The 27,500-nt window shown below is 45.9% G+C and overlaps 1 protein-coding gene across 3 annotated transcripts in view; it reads left to right on the top strand.

Annotated features, from left to right (window-relative positions):
• Positions 1-187: 187 nt before the first annotated feature.
• The window catches only part of LOC123773990 (monocarboxylate transporter 12), a 219,636-nt gene continuing 192,323 nt past the window's right edge, over positions 188-27,500 (top strand). For 2 of the 3 annotated variants that reach the window (XM_069318729.1, XM_069318728.1), the window contains exon 1: positions 197-353. The gene's annotated coding sequence lies outside the window, so the exon portion shown is untranslated. Of the gene's footprint in view, positions 354-27,500 lie in introns of all 3 variants that reach the window. The other variant, XM_069318730.1, reaches the window with a different exon arrangement.

Genomic DNA, 27,500 nt, shown 5'->3' with positions numbered 1-27,500 from the left:
TTTTGTAAGTGTGGGCGGGGTTGAAGCGCACAGGTCAACACAGTATAGGTGTGGGCGGTGTGGGCGGGGGTGTGTGGGCGGACAATTGGGCGGTGTGTGTGAGGGGAGAGGGAGGGGGAGGGGCAGGGATGCAGGCAGGGCGGGAGAGAGAGAGAGAGAGAGAGATGCCAAAGCGGCTCAGTAGTGGTTGAACCGCCAGGGTGGACGCGGGGTGCAGTGTGGACCCGGTATCCGCACACAGCTCCCCCGTCGTCGCCTCCGTAACTGTCCGCCGCGAGTTGATCGTTCTCCCGCGCGACCGCCCGTCTCCGCGAGTATCTCTCTGCTCTTCCCTCGCGCGCGAATCGTGTCAAGTAAATCTCCCTTTTTAATCTCCCTTGTGTAGCTCATGTGATGAAATGATTATATGTACTGAGAAGATATATATATATGTGTGTGTATTATCTGTATCAACTGTGAGATAAGGAGCCGTTTTGCAAACGATGATGTGCAGTGATGTGTATGTGTGTGTGTGTATGTGAGTGTGGAGGTTAGTGTTCGTGAGCACACTATACACCTCTGGCCCTGCCTCCCACCCTTCCCTCCCTTTTCCGTCTCTCTCCCACCCTGTACACGTGTGACGGTGTGACAGAGAGGGAGAGGGGAGGGGATGGGACAGTGCAGGGGGCAGCGCATGCGCACCCTACTCCTGCCGCACCGAACAGAATGCGAAGTGAAAACGCAGTGTGGAGAGGCAGGTGCAGGGATGGCAGCCAGCCTCTGCAGGCAGCTCTCCACACTACACCACCACACTGCTGCCATCCCCTTTGGCACTCTAGCACCCCATGCGGCTCCCTGGCACCTACTTACCCACGGACAATTTGGTAATGTGAACCTTGGCGTGTCATATGTCTCCCCACATTGGCAACTCTTGGGTGCTGTATGGCGGGCTATTTAGTCTAGGGGTTCAAGAGTAGATGAACCCGGGGTTGGAATTCACGCACTCGTTTACTAGGTGAAGTAAAGTGATGATTGTAGTCTCCTACGATAGCCAGAGTGATGTCTACGAGCCGTGGTGGACGGGGGATGTTAGTAACTGGATTCTCTCTCTCCGCCGAGCGAGTTGTGAAGCCAAGGTATTGTGTGGAGAGTTAAGCGCTGGAGTATGGGTATATCTTAGCTGGTGGGAGACGGGAGGAGAAAGTGAGCCAGGCCTCAGGTAAGGCGTCCAACACAACTCTAACATTCTCACCACTCACGTCCTCTCCTGCTGTAGCAGAGGTCATTCTCCTCTCTCTCTCTCTCTCTCTCTCTCTCTCTCTCTCTCTCTCTCTCTCTCTCTCTCTCTCTCTCTCTCTCTCTCTCTCTCTCTCTCTCTCTCTCTCTCTTTCTCTCTCTCTCTCTCTCTGCCTAAATAAAGGAAATGTTGATCTTAAATTTTTTACCAGTTTGTGAACTCTTGAACTCTGTGCATATGAAGGGATCTAACACGATAACAGAGGTGTCTTCCCCCTCCCTACCTCCCTCTCCTCTCTATGATAACCCCCAGCACCACCCCCCTCCCCAGAACCCCTCCCTCCCCCAATCCCCCCCGGGTAAGGCAAGGCAGGTGTTGTGGACACAGATCTGCTCTGCCCAGTTCTCCCCGTAGAAGTAGTCCGTATGATAGTCATCAGTGTTGGATAACTTGGCTGATTAGTGTTCAGGTAGAGGAGCATCCCCTCGGCTTGGTCTCCGTGCAGTTATAAGGCCGTCGGGACGCTCATTAAACTCCGCTTCGGGGGATTGAAAACTGTGTATTTCTGTTCTTAATATATGTCGGGCGCGCGCGTGTGTGTGGGGGGTGTAATACCATGGTACCGGGCCGACACACCCATCACCACCTCCACACTCATCCACCACCTCCACACCCATCCACCACCTCCACACTCATCCACCACCTCCACACTCATCACCACCTCCACACCCATCCACCACATCCACACCCATCACCACATCCACACCCATCACCACCTCCACACCCATCCACCACCTCCACACCCATCCACCACCTCCACACCCATCACCACCTCCACACCCATCCACCACCTCCACACCCATCCACCACCTCCACACCCATCACCACCTCCACACTTATCCACCACCTCCACACTCATCCACCACCTCCACACCCATCACCACCTCCACACCCATCCACCACCTCCACACCCATCCACCACCTCCACACCCATCCACCACCTCCACACCCATCACCACCTCCACACCCATCACCACCTCCACACCCATCACCACATCCTGTGTTATACTCAGCTGGATTGGATGAACTATGCGTCAGAGCCTCATTCTTCAATCACCAAATACGTATTGGCAGTGGAAAAAAAAGATTCTCACTTTCCCCACACTAATAGGGAGACTGGGAATGTTGCGGATTGGGAAATGGGGGCGGGAGGCCACCTTAAGGGGGGCTAGGGGTTAAATGGGGATTAGAGGGATGCTGGCGAAAGGGATGTTCCATTGAACCACACACACACGGGTGAAGGGAGAGGATCTCCACAGAGAAGCAGAGACGACCAACTGTCCAGCACGATGTTCTAGGTGATAAAAGAATCGCGAATCCCTTGAGTTATGGCATTTGATTAGGAGATTTGATATAATCTTCCCGGCTTGGGGGCCTTCTTTTGATAAGTAATACTCTGTTAGGGCTGGCTAGGGGACCGTGCTAGGAGCCCCTCAGCACGGCCATATATCCACCCCATATCTGGTCGCTGGGTACCTCTGCTATGTATTAAACATGTGGTTGGGACATGTATATGAGTGGGATTGGGTGGTTATAAATAGGAGCTGCTTCGTATAGGCTAATATTCCTTCTGCAGTTACCTTTGTTCTTATGTTCTTAAAACGTGTTTGCTAGGGGGCGACGCGAATCTTCATGAACGTTATCTCTTTCTTATATTCGAAAGAAAAATCCTCATTGACAGGAAAAATTTCGATACCAAAATTGAGATTTCTAAAAAAAAAAAAAATATTAAAGCATTATCATTAGAAAACAATATTAAGGGTTGTTTACATGTATTGTTTATATATATTAAGGTTGTTTATATGACCTCAAACGTTTGCGGAAGTTGTAACTACAAGGGAAGGGAACTATCAAGGGGGAAAGCGCCAAGCCTTTAGACTATATAGCACTTGGAAGGGGTCAGAATAAGGGTTAGAGCACTTGGAAGGGGTCAGAATAAGGGTTAGAGCACTTGGAAGGGGTCAGAATAAGGGTTAGAGCACTTGGAAGGGGTCAGAATAAGGGTTAGAGCACTTGGAAGGGGTCAGAATAAGGGTTAGAGCACTTGGAAGGGGTCAGAATAAGGGTTAGAGCACTTGGAAGGGGTCAGAATAAGGGTTAGAGCACTTGGAAGGGGTCAGAATAAGGGTTAGAGCACTTGGAAGGGGTCAGAATAAGGGTTAGGGATGGGACGGTGCCCCTCCCCCCAACGTCCCTACTATCCATTGGGGGGATAGTGCCCAACCACTTGGACGGTCGGGGATTGAACACCGACCTGCATGAAACGAGACCGTCGCTCTACCGTCCAGCCCAAGTGGTTGAGTGCTAACTTTGAGTGGTCGGTAGAGCTACGGTTTTGTTTCTTGCAGCGCCGGTACTCGATCCCCCCGACGGTCAAAGTGGTTGGGCACTATTCCTCCACTTCGTTCTCCTATCCAGTCCTCCTGTCCCTTCTAAGTGATATAGTGTCATACTGGCTCAGCGTTTTCTCCTGATAAAGACCTCATCTTCTGTCTAACTTTATTGCTGAACACACACACACACACACACACACACACACACACACACACACACACACACACACACACACACACACACACACACACACACACACATCACACTATGTGTGTGTGTGTGTGTGTGTATTCACCTAGTTGTGTTTGCGGGGGTTGAGCTTTGCTCTTTCGGCCCGCCTCTTAACTGTCAATCAACTGTTTACTAACTACTTTTTTTTCCCACACCCCACCATACACACACACACCCCAGGAAGCAGCCCGTGACAGTTGACTAACTCCCAGGTACCTATTTACTGCTAAGTAACAGGGGCATTCAGGGGTGAAAGAAACTTTGCCCATTTGTTTCTGCCTGGTGCGGGAATCGAACCCGCGCCACAGAATTACGAGTCCTGCGCGCTATCCACCAGGCTACCAGGCCCGTATAGCATAGCCCCTTGTGTGTGTGTGTGTGTGCGTGTGCGTGTGCGTGTGTGTGCGTGTGCGTGTGCGTGTGTGTGTGTGTGTGTGTGTGTGTGTGTGTGTGTGTGTGTGTGTGTGTGTGCACCCTAGTAAAAGGGGCCATGCTGCTGGAGGTCAGGCATCACGTTGCGGCCGCTATCCGTACCACCTATCCACCTGGCAGTCGCCTATCCTCAAGCCCTCATTGTCATTCCTTGCTGGCCTGTCTGCCGCGGGCCTCCTTCCTATCCTTAATCCCCCTATCCCCCCCCCCACCACCACCCAGAAGAACCATGCCAAACGTCCAGTTCGACACTATCCCTTGCTTCGCTACACCTCCTTCGACACTACATATAGTGTACCTTGGTACGATGCACGGCCGGACTTTCTAAACATTAGACCTGGCCTCACCTAGTGCTTAAAGATGTGTACCTGAGAGGTGAGGGGGGGGGGGTAATCCAATCACCTGGTGATTGTCTAGTTGGCAGTGTCCGTGAGATGACGGGTAGTTACGACCACTAGGAAGGGTACGACCAGGTGGTTACGACCAGGTACTTTACTTCGACCTACGACCAGGTACTTTGGCTGTACCTGTTGCGTCTGTTGCGTTGGAGAGGCGGTATGTCCGCCCTTGGTAATATGCCTGGTCAGGTGATGTCACGGTATATTGGAAAGTCAGGTGATGTCAGGGTATATTGGAAAGTCAGGTGATGTCACGGCATATTGGAAAGTCCGAAGATCTCAGGGTATATTAGAAAGTCCGATGATATCACGGCATATTGGAAAGTCAGGTGATGTCACGGCATATTAGAAAGTCCGATGATATCACGGCATATTAGAAAGTCAGGTGATGTCACGGCATATTGGGAAGTCAGGTGATATCACGGCATATTTGGAAAGCCCGATGATCTCAGGGTATATTGGAAAGTCAGGTGATGTCAGGGCATATTGGAAAGGCATAAAATATGTTTATCCAGGAAGCTCCCACACCAACTGGAGGCCCGGGGCTGCTCTGATGTATTAATGGCCATTACACACGCACAAGTCTCTGGTCAGCTGATGGAACGAGTCTCGGGTCAGCTGATGGAACGAGTCTCGGGTCAGCTGATGGAACGAGTCTCGGGTCAGCTGATGGAACGAGTCTCGGGTCAGCTGATGGAACGAGTCTCGGGTCAGCTGATGGAACGAGTCTCGGGTCAGCTGATGGAACGAGTCTCGGGTCAGCTGATGGAACGAGTCTCGGGTCAGCTGATGGAAGCTGTATACGAAATGGTAATGATAATTATATAGCCTGGAGTGACTCGTCTCACTCCAGGAACGATTTAAACCACCTGGTTCTGACCTTTATTGTCAGCTGTTGATGGTTAGATCAGCTGACTCAGGTAAACACAGGTGCTGTTAGATCAGCTGACTCAGATAAACACAGGTGCTGTTAGATCAGCTGACTCAGGTAAACAGAGGTGCTGTTATATCAGCTGACTCAGGTAAACACAGGTGCGGTTAGATCAGCTGACTCAGGTAAACACAGGTGCTGTTAGATCAGCTGACTCAGGTAAACACAGGTGCTGTTAGATCAGCTGACTCAGGTAAACATAGGTGCTGTTAGATCAGCTGACTCAGGTAAACACAGGTGCTGTTAGATCAGCTGACTCAGGTAAACACAGGTGCTGTTAGATCAGCTGACTCAGGTAAACACAGGTGCTGTTAGATCAGCTGACTCAGGTAAACACAGGTGCTGTTAGATCAGCTGACTCAGGTAAACACAGGTGCTGTTAGATCAGCTGACTCAGGTAAACACAGGTGCTGTTAGATCAGCTGACTCAGGTAAACATAGGTGCTGTTAGATCAGCTGACTCAGGTAAACACAGGTGCTGTTAGATCAGCTGACTCAGGTAAACACAGGTGCTCATCGTACCAGAGACGGCGTGCTATGACGAGTAGCGGCCCACGGAAATCCACGTTGCCTCTCCAGTTGTCACAACGTCACAGAAATGATGTCCTAAATGACTCGAATCTCACCTATTTTTACGAGCCGCTGTGATGGATAACACGCTATATTTCGGCCGTTAGGGCTCTATACATCAAGATACGATGTGCATGATTCGAGAGGATAGGCTGCTCATCCTCCTCACCCTTCCATCCCTCCGTCCATCCCCCGCAGCAGTCCGCCGCCCCAGATAAAAATTCGCTCCACAGATTAAGCAAACACAGCTTCCCGTAGCTCCCGCTACTCAGTGATGGCGCGGACGGAGGCAGCCACTGCGTCGCGTCTCCGCTCCTCTCCACACCTAGTACGGGCTCACCATAGCCCGTGCTACTTGGAACTTGTTCAGAGTAGCTGAATCTATAACAACAACAACATCCACACCTAGTGAGAGGGAGAAGGAGGGAGGGAAAGAGAGGGAAACGGGAGAGAAAGAGAGGGAGGGGAAGGGAGAGAGAGAGAGAAGAGGCGATTATCTTGTAAATCTCACCATTCGTAGGTCTCATTGTGTTATCGAGAGAGGCAAGGGGATCCCTGTGGCACCAAGGAGTATGTTATTTCTGTTTCTCTGTTGCCAAACTGTTTGTTATCCGCCTGTTTGTATGTGTGTTCATTATATATGTGTATCTGTATTAATTATATTACTGTATATGTATCGACTTGGCGTTTGTATATGTATAATATACGCAGGCGCTTGATATACATGCATTAGAGGGGTAATATATTAACGTAAGCGTGTAATATATGTGTGAGTGAATAATGTATATATGTTAGTATATAATAATGTTCACACGACCGTTCAAATGTTCACACGACTGTTCAATTGTTCACACGACCGTTCAATTGTTCACATGACCGTTCAAATGTTCACACGGCCGTTCAAATGTTCACACGACCGTTCAAATGTTCACACGACCGTCCAAATGTTCACACGACCGTCCTAATGTTCACACGACCGTCCAAATGTTCACACGGCCGTCCAAATGTTCACACGACCGTCCAAATGTTCACACGACCGTTCAATTGTTCACACGACCGTCCAAATGTTCACACGGCCGTCCAAATGTTCACACGACCGTCCTAATGTTCACACGGCCGTCCAAATGTTCACACGACCGTCCAAATGTTCACACGGCCGTTCAAATGTTCACACGGCCGTTCAAATGTTCACACGACCGTTCAAATGTTTACACGGCAGTCCAAATGTTCACACGGCCGTTCAAATGTTCACACGACCGTTCAAATGTTCACACGACCGTCCAAATGTTCACACGGCCGTCCAAATGTTCACACGACCGTCCAAATGTTCACACGACCGTCCTAATGTTCACACGACCGTCCAAATGTTCACACGACCGTCCAAATGTTCACACGACCGTCCAAATGTTCACACGACCGTCCTAATGTTCACACGACCGTCCAAATGTTCACACGGCCGTCCAAATGTTCACACGACCGTCCAAATGTTCACACGACCGTCCTAATGTTCACACGACCGTCCAAATGTTCACACGACCGTCCAAATGTTCACACGACCGTCCAAATGTTCACACGACCGTCCTAATGTTCACACGACCGTCCTAATGTTCACACGACCGTCCAAATGTTCACACGGCCGTCCAAATGTTCACACGACCGTCCAAATGTTCACACGGCCGTCCAAATGTTCACACGACCGTCCAAATGTTCACACGGCCGTCCAAGTGTTCACACGGCCGTCCAAATGTTCACACGACCGTCCAAATGTTCACACGGCCGTCCAAATGTTCACACGGCCGTCCAAATGTTCACACGGCCGTCCAAATGTTCACACGACCGTCCAAATGTTCACACGGCCGTTCAAATGTTCACACGGCCGTTCAAATGTTCAATAACTTCTGGCCTAATGTTCACAAAGCATTTCTAATACACACAGAAATCACAATAGCGTGATGCATCAATGAACAAATCCACAAGGGCCGTGACGAGGATTCGAACCTACGTCCGAGATCATCACAGACACTGCCTTAATCGACAGAGCTACGACATGGTCAAAAGAGTTGAAACCAGAAGTTGTACCTAACTTACTTGGATCCTGCAGGCTCTCCGAGACTGCAGGATCTGAAACAAGCTGCGAAATGTTCACACATCTGTCCTAATGTTTATACATCTGTCCTTCCGTTCAAAAAGCGTCACTTTCTAGGCCTACCGGGTGTCGGCGGCCTAGGGTATTCAAATGAGAGGATAGATAGGCTTTGGAACACAGTAGGCCTACTAAATACGGGCCTACGGTGGTTAAATGGTAGTCTTCGATATCGTTTTGCTGGTCGTTCGTACGTACGTTCTTCTGTTCACTTGTCCGTTGTTCTGTTCAGAGGCCTGTTCTTCTCTCTCGTTCTTCAGTGCATACTTGCCACTTTTCCGCTCAAAGGCGTTTTCCAATCAATTTTCTTTTTTACTGAGTGGATAGTGCTGGGGATTCGTAGGCCTGAGGTTCCGGGTTCGATCCCCGGTGGAGGCGGAAACAAATGAGCAGAGTTTCTTTCACCCTGATGCCCCCTGTTCACCTAGCAGTAAATAGGTACCTGGGAGTTAGACAGGTGCTTCGGGCTGCTTCCTGGGGGGGTGTAACAAAAAGCAGGCCTGGTCGAGGACCGGGCCGCGGTGACGCTAAGCCCCGAAATCATCTCAAGATAACCTCAAGGAAGAAGATAATTAAATATGTTCAACCGCAAGTCCGTTTTCTTCCGCGGTGTCACTTGGATAAAAAGTAGCATCAATAGGATTAAGTGCAGGATCAGTAGGATTAAGGGCATTATCTGTAGGATTAAGAGCAGTATTGGGGGATTAGGAGCAGTGGCAGAAGGATTAGGAGCAGTGGCAGAAGGATTAGGAGCAGTATTAGTGGGATTAGGAGGAGTGGCAGAAGGATTAGGATTAGGAGGAAGCGAGGGCCACAAACCTCCCATTATGTTAAATTGATGATCTCAGTTTAATGTCCGTATGTTTCCTAGTCATTATTTACCGCATTGTGGGGTTTCTTCCACTGGTAAATTGTCTCAACTTATTTAAAATAGTTTATATATATATATATATATATATATATATATATATATATATATATATATATATATATATATATATATATATATATATATATATATATATATATATATACATATATATATATATATATATATATATATATATATATATATATATATATATATATATATATATATATATATAATATCATAGAGAGAGAGAGAGAGTACATGAGTGAGTTGTTGACATAACTTTTAAGTTGTAAAGTTGAGTAAGGATAGAGGATGTTGCTGAGAGCTGTGACGGGTCCACAGTAACGTCTGCCTCACTCACCATCATCGCCAAGACTCAAAGACTATCGCTAATCTGCGGCGCCAAGTAGCCTCAGCGCTCATTTGCGCAAAGTACAAAATATGCGTGTGAGTGTAGTCACTTATGTGTACTCTTGAAGCTGCGCTCACTTCTCTGTATGTTATGATGTTCGAGCTTCAGCTCCCGGTCCCGTTTCTTGGATTTTCACTCGTGTGGCGTGGAGATGGGTATAAGTTACATGATATACCATATCTGCTATGATGCAACTTACCTATTAATACCAGGAGGTACCCATTATTATAAAGTACCATAATTCTCTGCCCAGGTCCAAGCCATCCACACACCCCTAAAGAATTTCGTAGGTCATGATCAAGTCTCCTCGTATCCACTAGTATCGTGAGGTCAAAGCTCACCATAAATATCGATTTCCATTCTAGAAAATGTTATTGACGCATAATCTTCAGTAGCAGCCACCTGGCCCAGAATTAAACGGTCACAGGTCAGCAAGAATGTGGACTGCAATCTTCAATACCTGCCGAGATGTGCTAGAAATTCCCCAGTCTAATCACCTCCAAACTGTGGAGCAGTGATTTTAATATGCAGATTGCGTCCTGTGCGTTCGTTCTTAGTAAGGTACAAGGTCCTTGATGTACCCTGGGCCACGGGGCGTACCGTTGACTACGGTACGTGTCCCTGTGTGTTCGTTCTTAGTATGGTACAAGGTCCTTGATGTACCCCTGGGCCACGGGGCGTACCGTTGACTACGGTACGTGTCCCTGTGCGTTCGTTCTTAGTAAGGTACAAGGTCCTTGATGTACCCCTGGGCCACGGGGCGTACCGTTGACTACGGTACGTGTCCCTGTGTGTTCGTTCTTAGCAAGGTACAAGGTCCTTGATGTACCCCTGGGCCACGGGGCGTACCGTTGACTACGGTACGTGTCCCTGTGTGTTCGTTCTTAGTAAGGTACAAGGTCCTTAATGTACCCCTGGGCCACGTGGCGTACCGTTGACTACGGTACGTGTCCCTGTGTGTTCGTTCTTAGTAAGGTACAAGGTCCTTAATGTACCCCTGGGCCACGGGACGTACCGTTGACTACGGTACGTGTCCCTGTGTGTTCGTTCTTAGTAAGGTACAAGGTCCTTAATGTACCCTGGGCCACGGGACGTACCGTTGACTACGGTACGTGTCCCTGTGTGTTCGTTCTTAGTAAGGTACAAGGTCCTTAATGTACCCTGGGCCACGGGGCGTACCGTTGACTACGGTACGTGTCCCTGTGTGTTCGTTCTTAGTAAGGTACAAGGTCCTTAATGTACCCTGGGCCACGGGACGTACCGTTGGCTACGGTACGTGTCCCTGTGTGTTCGTTCTTAGTAAGGTACAAGGTCCTTGATGTACCCCTGGGCCACGGGACGTACCGTTGGCTACGGTACGTGTCCCTGTGTGTTCGTTCTTAGTAAGGTACAAGGTCCTTGGTGTACCCCTGGGCCACGGGGCGTACCGTTGGCTACGGTACGTGTCCCTGTGTGTTCGTTCTTAGTAAGGTACAAGGTCCTTGGTGTACCCATGGGCCACGGGGCGTACCGTTGGCTACGGTACGTGTCCGTGGTGAGTAAGTTACAACGCAGCAAGTGCCTAATAAGGTGGCATGTTTTACTGCGAAGGCCCTTATGTATGCCTCATTAAAAAAAAACACATTCTAATTAAGTGTCGATAAAAGTGATTTAGAAATAACAAGCTTGTTGGGCAACTTAACACCTTGTACACGTTAGCTAACGAGGGTCGAGTGTTGTTTAATGAGGTCCTTCGTTCCACTTAACGAATCAGATTCAGCGTTTAATGAGTTGGGAGGAATTAGCACGTTCTTTAGCCTTGAGTATCTTAGCGATTAAGAATATATCGCTTAATATTTAAGCGAGTTCGCTCTTAGCGTCCCATACTCATCCTGTGAGCGGTGGTTTATTGTGCACCCCATACTCATCCTGTGAGCGGTAGTTTATTGTGCACCCCATACTCATCCTGTGAGTGGTAGTTTATTGTGCACCCATACTCATCCTGTGAGCGGTAGTTTATTGTGCACCCCATACTCATCCTGTGAGCGGTAGTTTATTGTGCACTCCATACTCATCCTGTGAGCGGTGGTTTATTGTGCACCCCATACTCATCCTGTGAGCGGTGGTTTATTGTGCACCCCATACTCATCTTGTGAGCGGTGGTTTATTGTGCACCCCATACTCATCCTGTGAACGGTAGTTTATTGTGCACCCATACTCATCCTGTGAGCGGTAGTTTATTGTGCACCCCATACTCATCCTGTGAGTGGTAGTTTATTGTGCACCCATACTCATCCTGTGAGCGGTAGTTTATTGTGCACCCCATACTCCTCCTGTGAGCGGTAGTTTATTGTGCACCCCATACTCATCCTGTGAGCGGTGGTTTATTGTGCACCCCATACTCCTCCTGTGAACGGCAGCGCAAAAGAGGATTACAGAGGGCACAAAAGGTGTTACTCAGACCTCACCAAAGGCTTTTACCTAAGGGCGTATATATATATATATATATATATATATATATATATATATATATATATATATATATATATATATATATATATATATATATATATATGTATATAGACTAGGTACACAGACCATTTGCAATAGACATTTTGACAAGCCAACAAAAGGTTACAATCTTGGAGGAAAATTCTAATATCTCTCCAGACTATCATCAATCATTCCGTTGTGACACATCCAGGCTGTTTGTTCAGGAACACTCCTTATCTCAGTGTTTCTGTACACATTGTACCTGAACTAGGATTATGGTTGTGACAGGAACCCGTTGCTGCTGGGTGAACAGAGTTGTCAGGGGTAAAGAAACGCGCTTGTCTCCTCCTGCTTCGGGAATCGAACTCTCGTCTAATGACTTGTGAGCAGAATAGAGGAGATGAAAGTGTGATGTAATAGTAGCCATAGTAATAGGTGGTTGTAATAGGCAGTTGCAATAGGCAGTTGTAATAGGCTGTTGTAATAAGCTAACGATAGAGAGATAAGGGGAGATAAGGGCGCCTGACAGCTGGGTGGACAGCGCTTCGGATTCGTAGTCCTGAGGTTCCGGGGTTCGATCCACGGTGGAGGCGGAGACAAATGGACAAAATGTTTCTTTCACCCTGATGCCCCTGTTACCTAACAGTAAATCGGTACCTGGGATTTAGACAGCTGCTACGGGCTGCTACCTGGGGGTGGAGGCCTGGTCGAGGACCGGGCCGCGGTGGACACTAATCCCCGAAATCATCTCAAGATCACCTCAAGAAGATAGTGTAAAAGGTAATGTTGTAGCAGCAGATTAGATTCTGTATAACACCAAAGCGCAAAGGTTCGAACCCTCATCACGGCACCTATGGATTTGTTCAGCATTTGTACCTTGGAAACATGCACCTGTGTGTGTGTGTTTAGTGCAGCTGGGATTGTTGTTGTTTAAGATTTGCTACTTGGAACAAAGTTCGAAGTAGCACGGGCTATGGTGATCCCGTAGAGTTTGCAGCTGGGAAGACAGATTCTCTTGAGACAGGAGAGTTGGGAGAGAGCCTTCTGTTGCTCCATCTAGACCTCAGAGATCTCTATACCATCCGTAGCGGGGGTCACTGTGGTACTCGTAGCAGATATAGATTTGGATTGATGATTTCTTCCTCTACTCCGTCCGTCCAACCTTCCGTCCCTTCCCCTTCCGTCCGTCCCCCTTCCTATCCTATCTTCATCCCTCGCGTCTATCCCTTCCTACTGCCTTGTCTCCTGCCTTTCGTGATCGCAGTATTAGTGCTTCCTTTCTAAATGAGGAATGACAGAGCGAGAGAGAGAGAGAGAGAGAGAGAGAGAGAGAGAGAGAGAGAGAGAGAGAGAGAGAGAGAGAGAGAGAGAGAGAAAGACAGAGAGAAAGAAAGAGAGAAAGAGAGAGAGAGAAAGAGAAATCAGGAGAGACACAGACACACACAGGGGGGATGGAGGTGGGGGGGGGGTCGTCTATGTCATAGCCTCGACATGAAATTGAAATTTGCGACAAGGCGCTGGGCCAGACACAGAGAGTCTCGCCTGCTGTATAAATAGTGAGGAAGGTAAGAGGAAAAAGGTATATAAGAGGGTTACTTATTGATAAGAGGAGGGGGAGGGGGCTCGGAGTGAGATATCAGACCCCAGACGCTGCGATAGTACCGATGGACTTACGATAGCGGTACGCCAGCGAGTGCTTGAGGGCCAAGGCGTTGGCGAGGCACTTCGGGAGGGTAGTTTACGATCCCTTGTTTACAAGTCCAAGTGCCTCGGAGTATTTATGTCCGTGGAGTGTTAACACGGACTTACTAATGTTTACCTGTGTTTACTAACACTTGACCTTCTTATATTTACAGTTTACCGATCTAACGAGCGCTGGTTATCGAAGAAGAGAGCAAGAACGGTCTTTTACCTTTTGAAAACCTTTCCTAAGATTAAAAAATAATATATGTGGTTGCGCTTCGATCTGTGTAATAAATATATTAAAATAATTATTTAGGGACAAAGAAACCTTCCGAGTGCTATATATATAACCTATGTGAGAACCTCTCTTGAGTGTGCAGCTCTAGCATGGGATCTTCACATAAAAAATGTTTGATTAAACTGTAAAATGTTCAGAGATGAACAAATGCTTCTTCTCATGCTGAGTAACTAAACCTCACCACACTGTAGATGAGATGGAACAGTGGAGACATGATAACTACATGATAGATACTGCAGAGACATGATAGATACTGCAGAGACATGATAGATACTGCAGAGACATGATAGATACTGCAGAGACATGATAGATACTACATGATAAATAGATACTCTTAGATATTAAGAGACTTATTCTACCTCACACTCGTAGGGTGTGCAAAAACCCTAGTAGGCATAAAAACTCTTAGGCAAAAATGCAGAGAGAGAGAGAGAGAAAGAGAGAGAGAGAGTCTCTGTCTGTCTCTCTCTCTCTCTCTCTCTCTCTCTCTCTCTCTCTCTCTCTCTCTCTCTCTCTCTCTCTCTCTCTCTCTCTCTCTCCCCGCCCCCCTCTTCCACTCCCCTGATCATCACCCTCACCATCACCCTCATCATCACCATCACCCTCGCCATCACCATCACCATCACCCTCACCATCACCCTCATCATCACCCTCACCCTCACCATCACCATCACCATCACCATCACCATCACCATCACCCTCACCATCACCATCACCATCACCCTCACCCTCACCATCACCCACACCATCACCCTCACCCTCACCCTCACCATCACCATCATCCCACAGTGCAGGCTTCCCGAGTTGTTTATTTGCAAATAAACGACAAATAAAATTTTAATTGTATGCACCTGATGATTTATTGTTTGGCTGTACTGAGGGACGGTGGTTGCAGGGCGGACTTGTGGACTTATAATTAGAGCCGGTTATTGGCGATAACCGGATAATTCACGCCGTTATCAATGGCTTTTGCTATCTGGGCGTGATGGCCGGATTTCTAGTGCATTTTTATGGCGTTTTCAACCTTTAAAGGCGATGGGGGATGGGATAGGTTTCCCTGGGATATGGGATGGGGTTCTCTGGGAGGGGGGGGGGGGAATGGAATGGTCAGGGGGGGGGAAAGCGCCAAGCCATTACGACAATATAGCACTTGGAATGGGATCAGGATTTTGGGATGGGACAGGGGAAAGGTATGCTGCCCAACCACTTGGACGGTCGGGGATTGAACGCCGACCTGCATGAAGCGAGACCGTCGCTCTACCGTCCAGCCCAAGTGGTTGATGGGCAGTAAATAGATAAATGAAATATAAGATTTTGTTATGATATTACTTCCCAAAATTATTCATGTGTAAAATATTTTACGAATGTTATTAACTTGAATTCACCGTTTGAATGTTACATTAAAGTGCGATGTTTAACCTATTAGAGAGGTATGTTTAGCCTATTAAATAGGTTTGTTTAACCTATTACAGAGGTATGTTTAGCCTATTAAATAGGTTTGTTTAACCTATTACAGAGCTATGTGTAATCTATTACACAGTTATAGTTTACCTATTACAACTATTACCTATTACCTATTACCTATTACCTATTACCTATCACCTATTACAACTATTACCTATTACCTATTACAACTATTACCTATTACCTATTACCTATCACCTATTACAACTATTACCTATTACCTATTACAACTATTACCTATTACCTATTACCTATTACAAAAAATGTAATTTATCTTCTACTGGAACAGTAAAACTACAGGAAATCCCTAACGATGCTGATCTCATGTTGGTAGCTATTCAGCTTTAATAAATTATATATTATAAACTTTAATACGTCATTAAGTCGTTTTTTGGCACATCTGTAACACCAGTAGACTACTTGTTGGTTATCTTGAGAGGTTATCTTGAGATGATTTCGGGGCTTTAGTGTCCCCGCGGCCCGGTCCTCGACCAGGCCTCCACCCCCAGGAAGCAGCCCGTGACAGCTGACTAACACCCAGGTACCTATTTTACTGCTAGGTAACAGGGGCATAGGGTGAAAGAAACTCTGCCCATTGTTTCTCGCCGGCGCCTGGGATCGAACCCGGGACCACAGGATCACAAGTCCAGTGTGCTGTCCGCTCGGCCGACCGGCTCCCATTGTGTAGACTACTTGTTGGTAGATTACGTGTTGGTAGACTACTTGTTGGTAGATTACGTGTTGGTAGACTACTTGTTGGTAGATTACGTGTTGGTAGATTACGTGTTGGTAGATTACGTGTTGTTAGACTACTTGTTGGTAGACTACGGATTTGATCCCCCCCCCCCCACACCATGGTAGGTGTGGGGGTCAAATAGACATTAAGGTGGTAGCCTGGCCCCTGCTTGCCCCGCCTCCCCATGCAATATGTAGCTAATTCTTGCTAATATATGTAGTGAGCACATGTGGGTTGTGAGTACAAATATGTACAACCTTTGCGGCATGTGTGCTATGCGAGAGGTGCTGATCGTGTGTACATGTGTACGTGTGTTGTTGGTGTGAGTGTACTCACCTATTTGTACTCACCTATTTGTGCTTGCGGGGGTTGAGCAGTGCTCTTTGGTCCCGCCTCTCAACTGTCAATTAACTGATGTACAGGTTCCTGAGCCTATTGGGCTCTATCATATTTACATTTGAAACTGTGTATGGAGTCAGCCTCCACCACATCACTGCCAAATGCATTCCACCTGTTAACTACTCTGACACTGAAAAAAAATCTTTCTTATGTCTCTGTGGCTCATTTGGGTACTAAGTTTCCACCTGTGTCCCCTTGTTCGTGTTCCACCCGTGCTGAAGTGTTTGTCATTGTTCACCCTGTCAATTCCCCTGAGAATTTTGTAGGTGGTTATCATGTCTCCCCTTACTCTTCTGTTTTCCATGGTCGAAAGGTTCAGCTCCTTCACCGTTTCCTCGTAGCTCATGCCTCTCAGTTCTGGGACAAGTGTGGTGGCATACCGCTGAATCTTCTCTAGCTTTGTCTTGTGTTTAACGAGGTATGGACTCCAGACTGGAGCTGCATATTCCAGGATTGGTCTGACATAAGTGGTATACAGGGTCCTGAACGATTCCTTACACAAGTTTCTAAGGGCAGTTCTGATATTGGCCAACATAGCATATGCCGCTGATGATATCCTTTTTGATGTGATGAGCAGGCCATGCCTTCTGGTCTCATGTGATGTTATTTCTGTGTGCAGGTTTGGGACGAGCCCCCTCTAATATTTTCCACGTATAAATTATTATGTATCTCTCCTGCCTGCGCTCTAGAAAATTCAGATTTTGGCTCTTTAGTCGGTCCCAATAGTTTAGATGTTTTACTGAGTGGATTCTAGCAGTAAAGGATCTCTGCACGCTCTCCAGGTCAGCAATTTCTCCAGCTTTGAAAGGGGCTGTCATTGTGCAGCAGTACTCCACTCTAGAGAGCACTAGCGTCTTGAAAAGTATCATCATCGGTATATCATCTCTAGTGTGAAAAGTTCTTGTTATCCAACCTGTCATTTTTCTTGCAGTTGTGACGGCTACTTTATTGTGTTCTTTAAAGGTAAGGTCTTCCGACATGAGTACACCCAGATCCTTTACATTGCCTTTTCTTTCTATGTTATGATTTGACTGAGTTTTGTACGTGGTTTCCGTTTTTATATTTTCATTTTTTCCGTAGCGCATGAGCTGGAACTTATCCTCGTTAAACACCATATTATTTTCTGTAGCCCAAAGAAAGACCTGATCTACATCTGATTGGAGGTTTGCCGTGTCCTCTATGTTGCCTACTCTCATAAAAATCCTAGTGTCATCTTGGAGAATCTTACAATCCTCATCTGTCTCAACCCTTCTCGCCAGTTTCGTGTCGTCTGCCAATATTGACATATGACTCAATTTCTGCAGTCAGGTTATGTACATAAATCAGGAATAGTATGGGACCCAGCACTGATCCTTGAGGCACCCGCTTGTTACTCTACGCCAGTCCGACTCCTTGCCCCCTCACTGTCACTCTCTGGCTCCTGTCTGTTAGGTAATTCCTTACGCATGAGTAGTGCGTTACCGCTTCCTCCCGCCTGCCTCTCGAGTTTGTATAGTAATCTGTGTACTGTATCAAAGACTTTTTGGCAGTCCAGAAATACGCAATCTGCCCAACCCTCCGGTCTACCTATTTTTGTTACCTTATCATAAAACTCCAGTAGGGGTGTGTGTATTCACCTAGATGTACTCACCTAGTTGTGCTTGTTGGGGGGGGGGGGGGATGAGCTTCGGCTCTTTGGTCCCTCCTCTCAACTGTCTGTGTGTGTGTGTGTACTCACCTATTTGTGCTTGCGGGGGTTGAGCTCTGGCTCTTTGGTAGGCTCTTTGGATCTTACTGTGTGTGTGTGTGTGTGTGTGTGTGTGTGTGTGTGTGTGTGTGTGTGTGTGTGTGTGTATGTGTGTGTGTTTGTGTGTGTGTGTGTGTGTGTGTGTGTGTGTGTGTGTGTGTGTGTGTGTGTGTGTGTGTGTGTGTGTGTGTGTGTGTGTGTGTGTGTGTGTGTGTGTATGTGTGTGTGTGTGTGTGTGCGTGTGAATGTGTGTGTGTGTGTGCGTGTGAATGTGTGTGTGTGTGTGTGTGTGTGTGTGTGTGTGTGTGTGTGTGTGTGTGTGTGTGTGTGTGTGTGTGTGTGTGTGTGTTTGCATTACTGCATCGAACGCTCCCCCCCGTTTTCTTCCCTCCCGTAATGCTTTGTTTCATGGGGGGGACAGCAGGAAATTGAAGCACTCCCACCGGATATAAGGTGAAGACTGCGGTTACTGTTGTTTCTTGAGGAGGTGATTCCGTCTGTTTGTTTAGACTTTAGAGCTTTGTAACGCTGCATTCTGATTGTCCTGGTGTTTAGCCTCGCCTGCGAACGATCAGATGTTCAACTGTTTTCTGAATGTTGAGATCTAAGTTAATCTAAGTTTCTAAGATTAATCTAGTTAATTAAGGACCTGATTAAGGACCTTAAGGCAGATTAAAGGACCTGCCCGAAACGGTGCGCGTACTAGTGGCTTTACAAGAATGTAATTACTATGCTATGTATCCTCACAATCCCAATGTACCTTCTTGTATATATATATATATATATATATATGTCGTACCTAGTAGCCAGAACTCACTTCTCAGCCTACTATTCAAGGCCAGATTTGCCTAGTAAGCCAAGTTTTCCTGAATTAATATATTTACTATAATTTTTTTCTTATGAAATGATAAAGCAACCCTTTTCTATATGTATGAGGTCAATTTTATTTTATTGGAGTTAAAATTAACGTAGATATATGACCGAACCTAACCAACCCTACCTAACCTAACCTAACCTATATTTATAGGTAAGGTTAGGTTAGGTAGCCAAAAAATGCTAGGTTAGGTTAGGTTAGGTAGGTTAGGTAGACGAAAAAACATTAATTCATGAAAACTTGGCTTATTAGGCAAATCGGGCCTTGAATAGTAGGCTGAGAAGTGCGTTCTGGCTATTAGGTACGACATATATATATATATATATATATATATATATATATATATATATATATGTGTGTATATATATATATATCTATATGTATATATATATATATATATATATATATATATATATATATATATATATATATAAATAAAAATAAATAAATGTTTCTTGTCAGATCTGTCATATATGATGACAATATATTTAGAATGAGGAAATATCTTTGAATGAGGAATTATATTTTAGAATGAATAAAATATTGGCATTGGACAAATCAATTTACTTTTCGAAATGCTATGAATATCGTCTTCTGGTAACATTGAGGTGTGGTATGTCCAACCACCATGGGCTGGACGGTAGAGCGACGGTCTCGCCTCATGCAGGTCTTGAGTTCGATCCCCGATCGTCTACAAGTGGTTGGGCACCATTCCTCCCCCCCCCCTTCCCCCGTCCCATCCCAAATCCTTATCCTGGCCCCTTCCAAGTGCTATATAGTCGTAATGGCTTGGCACTTTCTCCTGATAGTTCCCTTCAGGTGTGGCACTCTCGGAGGCAAGAACCCCGTTAAGGCTGCCTTAGGGCTAGGCTGGACCGCACAGTCACCCATACAGTTACTACCCAGACCCAACGGTGCTTAACCTGCTTTAACAACATATATCAGTCGTGTCGTGTGTGTGTTTTTTTTTCCCACAATTCCTCTCTAGATTTCTGCTTGTGATGAGCCAGTATGACCTAACTATATTTTGATCAACTCGGCTGTGCCCGCGTGGCATAGATCTGTTTGGTGACCAGTTAGGAGCTTACAACCTTACTGACCTATTCTAAAATAACCTAATCCAGCTTGACCTAATGATATATAAATTGTCATCCACACTTCCGTGGAAATAAAAATTCGTTCACCTGGGTTCTAGGAGACTCGAACCGTCGACCCCCACGTGTGTGAGGTCGAAGCTCTGTCGACCGAGCTATTGAGTAGTCTTAATAAGAAAAGTTTCCCGAAGTTAACGATATATATATATATATATATATATATATATATATATATATATATATATATATATATATATATATATATATATATATATATATAAAAGCTAAAATTATTATAAAAGTATCATTGTGTACATTGCACTTTATTCCGACTAACAATGACATTTATTAAAGCTTCCTGACAGTTGAATGACCTCTGACCTCTTCTAATGGTTAGGTGACCCCCCTATTTGACCTCTGCTAAAGGTTATAGGTACCCCCTGTTTAACCTCTTGTCACCCTTTTGACCTCCATAATGATTAGGTGACCCCCCCCCCACCCCCTGCTAGTTGAAGGCTACTAATGATTAGTGACCCCAGGCTGACCTCCAGCTCCTGATTGGCGTGATTGGCTCACCGGGCTATTGTCTGCTCTCTCATCAGTCACTATCAAGCGTTATTTTTCCGTCGGCAAAGTCATCCTTAATTACCTTTGGATAAAATTTGGGTAATTTCGGGTTTAGGTTACGTGATCTTGACGAACCCAAAGCCCAGTATTAGCTATACATCCCCTTCTCCTATTTCCTCCCCAATATTCACATCTTACTCCCACTACACCCCCTTAAATTCCCATTCTACCGGCCCCCCTCCACACCAATTAGATCCAACCTCCCCCCCCCCAAAAAAAAAACTCCCCAATTTCTGAGAATTAGAAGCTGCTAAGGGAACACCGATGACTGTGTGGGTGTGTGTGTGTGTGTGCGTGTGTGTGTGTGTGTTTGTGTGTGTGTGTGTGTGTGTGTGTGTGTGTGTGTGTGTGTGTGTGTGTGTCGGGTGAGGGGGGGACGCTCTCGACTTGGAAACAGACAAATTTCCAATAAAGTGAGCCACTTTGCTTCATTACTCTTCAAGAACCATCTCTAAGGTTTCCAAATCTAGTGCTGAATCCTCCCCCCCCCCCCCTTTCCTCTCCTATCCATCCCATCCCCTCTCTTCCCCCTCCTCTCCCTCCCATCCCGCCCCCCCTCCCACTTCGAGGTCTCCTCTCCTGGCCAAGTACATTGTCCAGAGAATAGAGGTGAGGAACACGGGTCGTGGTTCAATTCCCCGCTTGTCCTAATGAACCCAAGAGACATAATAGTCCCAGAAAGCATCTAAATTGCTGTATTTTTTTTTTAATTTCCCTAAACCAGCGCAAATTTTACGATAGTCACGATTGCATTTAAAAAATTATGTACTGCGTTCAGTAAGAGGACACAGGTTGGTCGTTATAAGTGGTTCATTAATATGGATGGTGTTGTATAGAGGGCCAGACAGACATATAGCAACTCTCTCTCTCTCTCTCTCTCTCTCTCTCTCTCTCTCTCTCTCTCTCTCTCTCTCTCTCTCTCTCTCTCTCTCTCTCTCTCTCCTGATTGGTTATAACCAATCTTGGTGTTTTTCTAACTGCCTCGTTACCGCCCCTGGGGAGATGTATTTGTGATCAGTTAGCATCCGGTGTCCTCACTATCATTTATCATCCTTATCACCTTCATTATCATCATCATTACCATCGTCATCATCATGGTAATAATAATAATTACCGGCAGAATGATTATTTTTATTATCATACTAGTATTATCAACGCCACACTTGACTGGTGTTGAGTCATAAGAGAGTGTGTTCAAGATGCTGATATGGACTAAGTAGATATAGGATAAATTGTTAGAATTGTTTTCCAGTGTGTTAGATTGTATGAAATAGTTACATAGTTGATGGTACAATTAACCAGAAGGTCTACAATCTTGTATGCAGTTTCACATTCAATAATGTAGTGTCCAAGTGAATGAATTAATGGTTTGTTTAGAAGCTTAGAAGCTTTAGAGTTTAGAAGCCGAATATTCCCGTTGTGGTTCAGCCTCACTAACCAGCCAGTTGTGACTATTGAAAAGGCCAATTCGAGCAATGACTACATTACATTTTGCTTAGTTCGGTTACTGTGCCGACCATACAAAGGATTACAAAATTGTCATAGCTTTTTTTTGCAATCCGGTCTGCCGAGCGGACAGCACGCTGGACTTGTGATCCTGTGGTCCTGGGTTCGATCCCAGGTGCCGGCGAGAAACAATGGGCAGAGTTTCTTTCACCCTATGCCCCTGTTACCTAGTAGTGAAATAGGTACCTGGGTGCTAGTCAGCTGTCACGGGCTGCCTCCTGGGGGTGGAGGCCTGGTCGAGGACCGGGCCGCGGGGACACTAAAAAGCCCCGAAATCATCTCAAGATAACCTTAAGATAACCTTAAGAATCCAGTAACGTTCAGGTCTTTGGCTATTTCTTCGTTCTTCTAAATCTGAAGTAATCGTGTCAATTTGGTTTGAATAACTGCATTAGAGAGTAAAAATCTTTATTTTCTTTCTTGCAATCTTCAGTTGCCAATCCATTTGCAAAGTCATGTTTTCCAATTCGAAAATGGAATAGAAACCGCTCAAACTGAATGCAAAAAGTTGCATCGCTGGCTTCTCCACCACTTAGTGTGATGATCGGCAGATGCAAGAGGACATTTTCGGTTCATATTAGATTTCTGGGTTGATAGTGGCACGTTAACTGGTCCCAAAAAGTTAACTGCTTTGGGTCGACTTTTTGGGTTGAGTGGACAAGTTTTACGGCCCTTTAGGGATGGTCGTTTGGGTTTAGGGTTGGCTCTCTGGGGTTAAAAATCATTTTTTTGGGTAAACCTTATTGAGACATGGAAGGACAGTGGGAGAGAGAAAAGGAAGAGGGAAAGGAAGCGTTGACAGCTTATTCCTTGACGGAAAAGTTGGTGGTAGAGGAAATTAAAGTAATGGAACAGAGGAAATTATAGTGGAATAAATTCAAATTAAATACATTTGAGAGAGAGAGAAAGAGAGAGAGAGGGAGAGAGAGACAGAAAGAGAGAGTATGAATCCCATATGTCAGGTACAAGGGGGGGGGGACTAAAACAATAAAATTACATGGTATATATATATATATATATATATATATATATATATATATATATATATACACACACGGGAAGGAAAAAAAGGACAAATGGATATAATGAAAGCAAGAGGCAGTAAAACAGCGTATAAAAGACGTTAATAGTCACTGTACCAATAAAGGCCAAGATCCAATAAAATAAATAAACACTGAACGATACAAAATGCGATTGTGATTAAAATAGAATAAATAAAACAACTCACCAGATGACAGAAAATAACACCAATGAAAAAATGTAAATAAACACCAAGGAGGAAAAAAAACAAGTGAACACCGAGAGGGAAAAAAAAAAAAAAAAAAAAAAAAAAAAAAAAAAAAAAAAAAATATATATATATATATATATATATATATATATATATATATATATATATATATATATATATATATATATATATATGCACATATGTGCACATATATTGCAAATTGTAACACATTCTTAAAATTAATTCACGGTAATATTTACGTCTTTTTACACATGGGCCTCGATGGGTTTGGTGGGTTGTTTGGGTTCATACGTTTCTGGCTAGGCAAAACATTCTAGCAATCATATATGAACCTTTGGACATATAGAACGTCCGGAGAGCATTGAGAGCTCTGTCAATGGGCCGTGGCCCTATCCCCCTATCCCCAGAAGGACCCCCCTGGCGCAAGCAATCCTCGGGGGACATCCCAAGATGATCGTCCCGCCGTAAGGATATCGCTTAAGGGCCATCCAACTATCACCAAGGATTTGGCAGATCGTGATAGCGAAACCGCTGAAATTTATCCCCGAGCAAACGAGAGGTAAAGATAATATAACGAGCGAGAGATACGGGCAGCGAGGGGGTTTACGAGCACTCACACAGCGATATGACCTTCCGAGCAGAAGTAAAAATGATCAAAAACTCCTCCGGCGATTAATCGCGACGATTTGAGGACATCGATTCGAGCGGGAGAAGCTTTCCTGAATGTCTGGAAGCAGAAGGGCGAGCGAGACGCCTATAAGAGGGGGAGAATGGATCGTTATATTCCAGTATACGATATACCCGGAGCAGTATATATACCGCTATATGTGTGGTTTTGAGGGATAGTTTAACCATCAGGAACCACCAATTCCATGATGTAATGATCTAGGAATCGTTTGACAGGATAAAAAAAAAGAGGGTGAGATCAGAGGGGCTGAGACCAGAGAGGGGTGAGACTAGAGGGAGTGAGACCAGAGGGGGGTGAGACTAGAGGGAGTGAGACCAGAGGGGGGTGAGACTAGAGGGAGTGAGACCAGAGGGGGGTGAGACTAGAGGGAGTGAGACTAGTGGGTGTGTGGTATCGGTCAGTGAACTTTGAGATCCCTCCTCCCCCCCCCTCCCCCTCACCGTGAACTGAGGGCTGGGTGCACGGCCCTACACGTGTTACAAGCAACCAATGAGCAGCTGGCTAGGACAGGGGTGAAAATAGGGGCAAGAGAATCCTCTCAAGGCAACAACGAATCAGGAACAAAAACGGATCAGAAACGGGCCTCAGTAAGTCTAGGGGAAACGATATCATTAAGCAACGGAAAAGTCTGCAACAGGCCTCGATAAACAACGGGTCAAGAGCAACAGGCGCAACAGTAAACAACGGACAAAGAGCCGCAGGTCTCAGCGACCCGCGTGTGACAACCCTCGCTAAAGATTGCCTTTAAAAGGAGTGTTAAAAAAAAGGCTAAAAAAGCTAAAAGGATTTCGAGGCAAAAGGCTTATGGTTTTGGGCAAAAGGTGAGTTTTGGTGAGAGAGAGAGAGAGACAGACAAGAGAGAGAGAGAGAGAGAGAGAGAGAGAGAGAGAGAGACAGAGAGAGAGAGAGAGACAGAGAGAGAGAGAGAGAGAGAGAGAGAGAGAGAGAGAGAGAGAGAGAGAGAGAGAGAGAGAGAGAGAGAGAGAGAGAAAGAGAGAGACAGAGAGAGAGAGAGAGAGAGAGAGAGAGAGAGAGAGAGAGAGAGAGAGAGAGAGAGAGAGACAGAGAGAGACAGAGAGAGAGAGAGAGAGAGAGAGAGAGAGAGAGAGAGAGAGCGAGAGAAAGAGAGAGAGAGAAAGAAAGAGACTCGGAAGCAATGATATCATACTGTAAATTATTTTACTGTAACTCCGGCCCACTAACATGTAATCAGGAATACAATTCCATTTGCAGTTTATATTGACACGTATTGCAACCTGCCACTTGCCACCCGGATGTAAGTATAACACTAACGTGACTACGCGTCGTCCGTCAGTCTTAGTGACGCCCGACTCCACCGCCCCACGACGTCCCGGGAACCAGGGAGGTGTCAGAGGGGGAAAGCGCCAAGCCATTGTAATAATCATTTTGTTTTAAAAACGTTTTTTTCTCGTACTGGTGTGAATTGGTGTTAAGAGTCGCGGTGGTTGTACTGTGGTGCCTCGTGTGGTAATTAGCGATCACGTTGTTATTTTGCTGTGTGTGTCTAAACGGTACTCAAAACTCACTCTTGTTCACACACACACACACACACACACACACACACACACACACACACACACACACACACACACACACACACACACACACACACACACACATATATATATGTGTGTGTGTATGTGCGCCCACATGTATAGTCACCAGCCCGTCCTCTCGAGCTGTCCCCCAACGTCACTAAACCGTTCTACTAAATTGCCTAAACCTAACCGAACAGTGGACCCACGAATAGAAAACGGAACACACGCTAATTTTGCGAGCAGATATTATTTTTGGTACACAAGTTTTTGGTCTTGGGGGGGAGTGATACGTCAAAATGTGCCAAAATGCGTCAAAATGTGTCAAAATGCGTCAAAATACGTTAAAAACAGGTCAGGTTGCAGCCACACCCACGCACGCCCACACCACAGGCGCCCACACGCCCACACACACTGCACCATACTCCCACAGCCTGTCTCTGGCCTACACCAGAGGCCGGGAGAAGGCGGAATTTATTGCACTACCGGCCAATATTAGCATACATTTGAATTGTATACGACGTATTGAAATATGGGTGTTCAGCCCTGGTATAGACAGGTGCGGGAGGGTGCCTGTCCCAGTGGCTTGTCACCTCCTGGTGGCTTGGTGTATTGTCACCTCCTGGTGGCTTGGTCTATTGTCACCTGGTGGCTTGGTCTATTGTCACCTCCTGGTGGCTTGGTGTATTGTCACCTCCTGGTGGCTTGGTCTATTGTCACCTGGTGGCTTGGTCTATTGTCACCTCCTGGTGGCTTGGTGTATTGTCACCTCCTGGTGGCTTGGTCTATTGTCACCTGGTGGCTTGGTCTATTGTCACCTCCTGGTGGCTTGGTGTATTGTCACCTCCTGGTGGCTTGGTCTATTGTCACCTGGTGGCTTGGTCTATTGTCACCTCTTGGTGGCTTGGTCTATTGTCACCTCCTGGTGGCTTGGTGTATTGTCACCGGGTGGCTTGGTCTATTGTCACCTCCTGGTGGCTTGGTCTATTGTCACCTGTTGGTGGCTTGGTCTATTGTCACCTCTTGGTGGCTTGGTCTATTGTCACCTGGTGGCTTGGTCTATTGTCACCTCCTGGTGGCTTGGTCTATTGTCACCTCCTGGTGGCTTGGTCTATTGTCACCTCCTGGTGACTTGGTCTATTGTCACCTCCTGGTGGCTTGGTCTATTGTCACCTCCTGGTGACTTGGTCTATTGTCACCTCCTGGTGGCTTGGTCTATTGTCACCTCCTTGTGGCTTGGTCTATTGTAGTATCTCGGTAGCTTTGTCTATTTTCACCTCCTAGTAGATTGATCTATTGTCGCCTCTTAGTAGCTTCGTCTATCGTCACCTCTTGGTGGCTTGATCTATTGTCCAAAAAATAAACCCCAAACAGAAACCCTTCAATTATCCTGCAAATTAAAAATAATTGTATACATTAACAAGACGTATAATGTATAATATACATGTATAATACTATATTGTATACTCATAAATATTGTAGTGCAAAAATATAAAATTATTTTTATAATAAAATTTAAAATTATT

Source organism: Procambarus clarkii, chromosome 91 (assembly GCF_040958095.1).
Source record: "Procambarus clarkii isolate CNS0578487 chromosome 91, FALCON_Pclarkii_2.0, whole genome shotgun sequence".
Classification (NCBI taxonomy): domain Eukaryota; kingdom Metazoa; phylum Arthropoda; class Malacostraca; order Decapoda; family Cambaridae; genus Procambarus; species Procambarus clarkii.
This window is presented reverse-complemented; position numbering and strand designations above follow the sequence as displayed.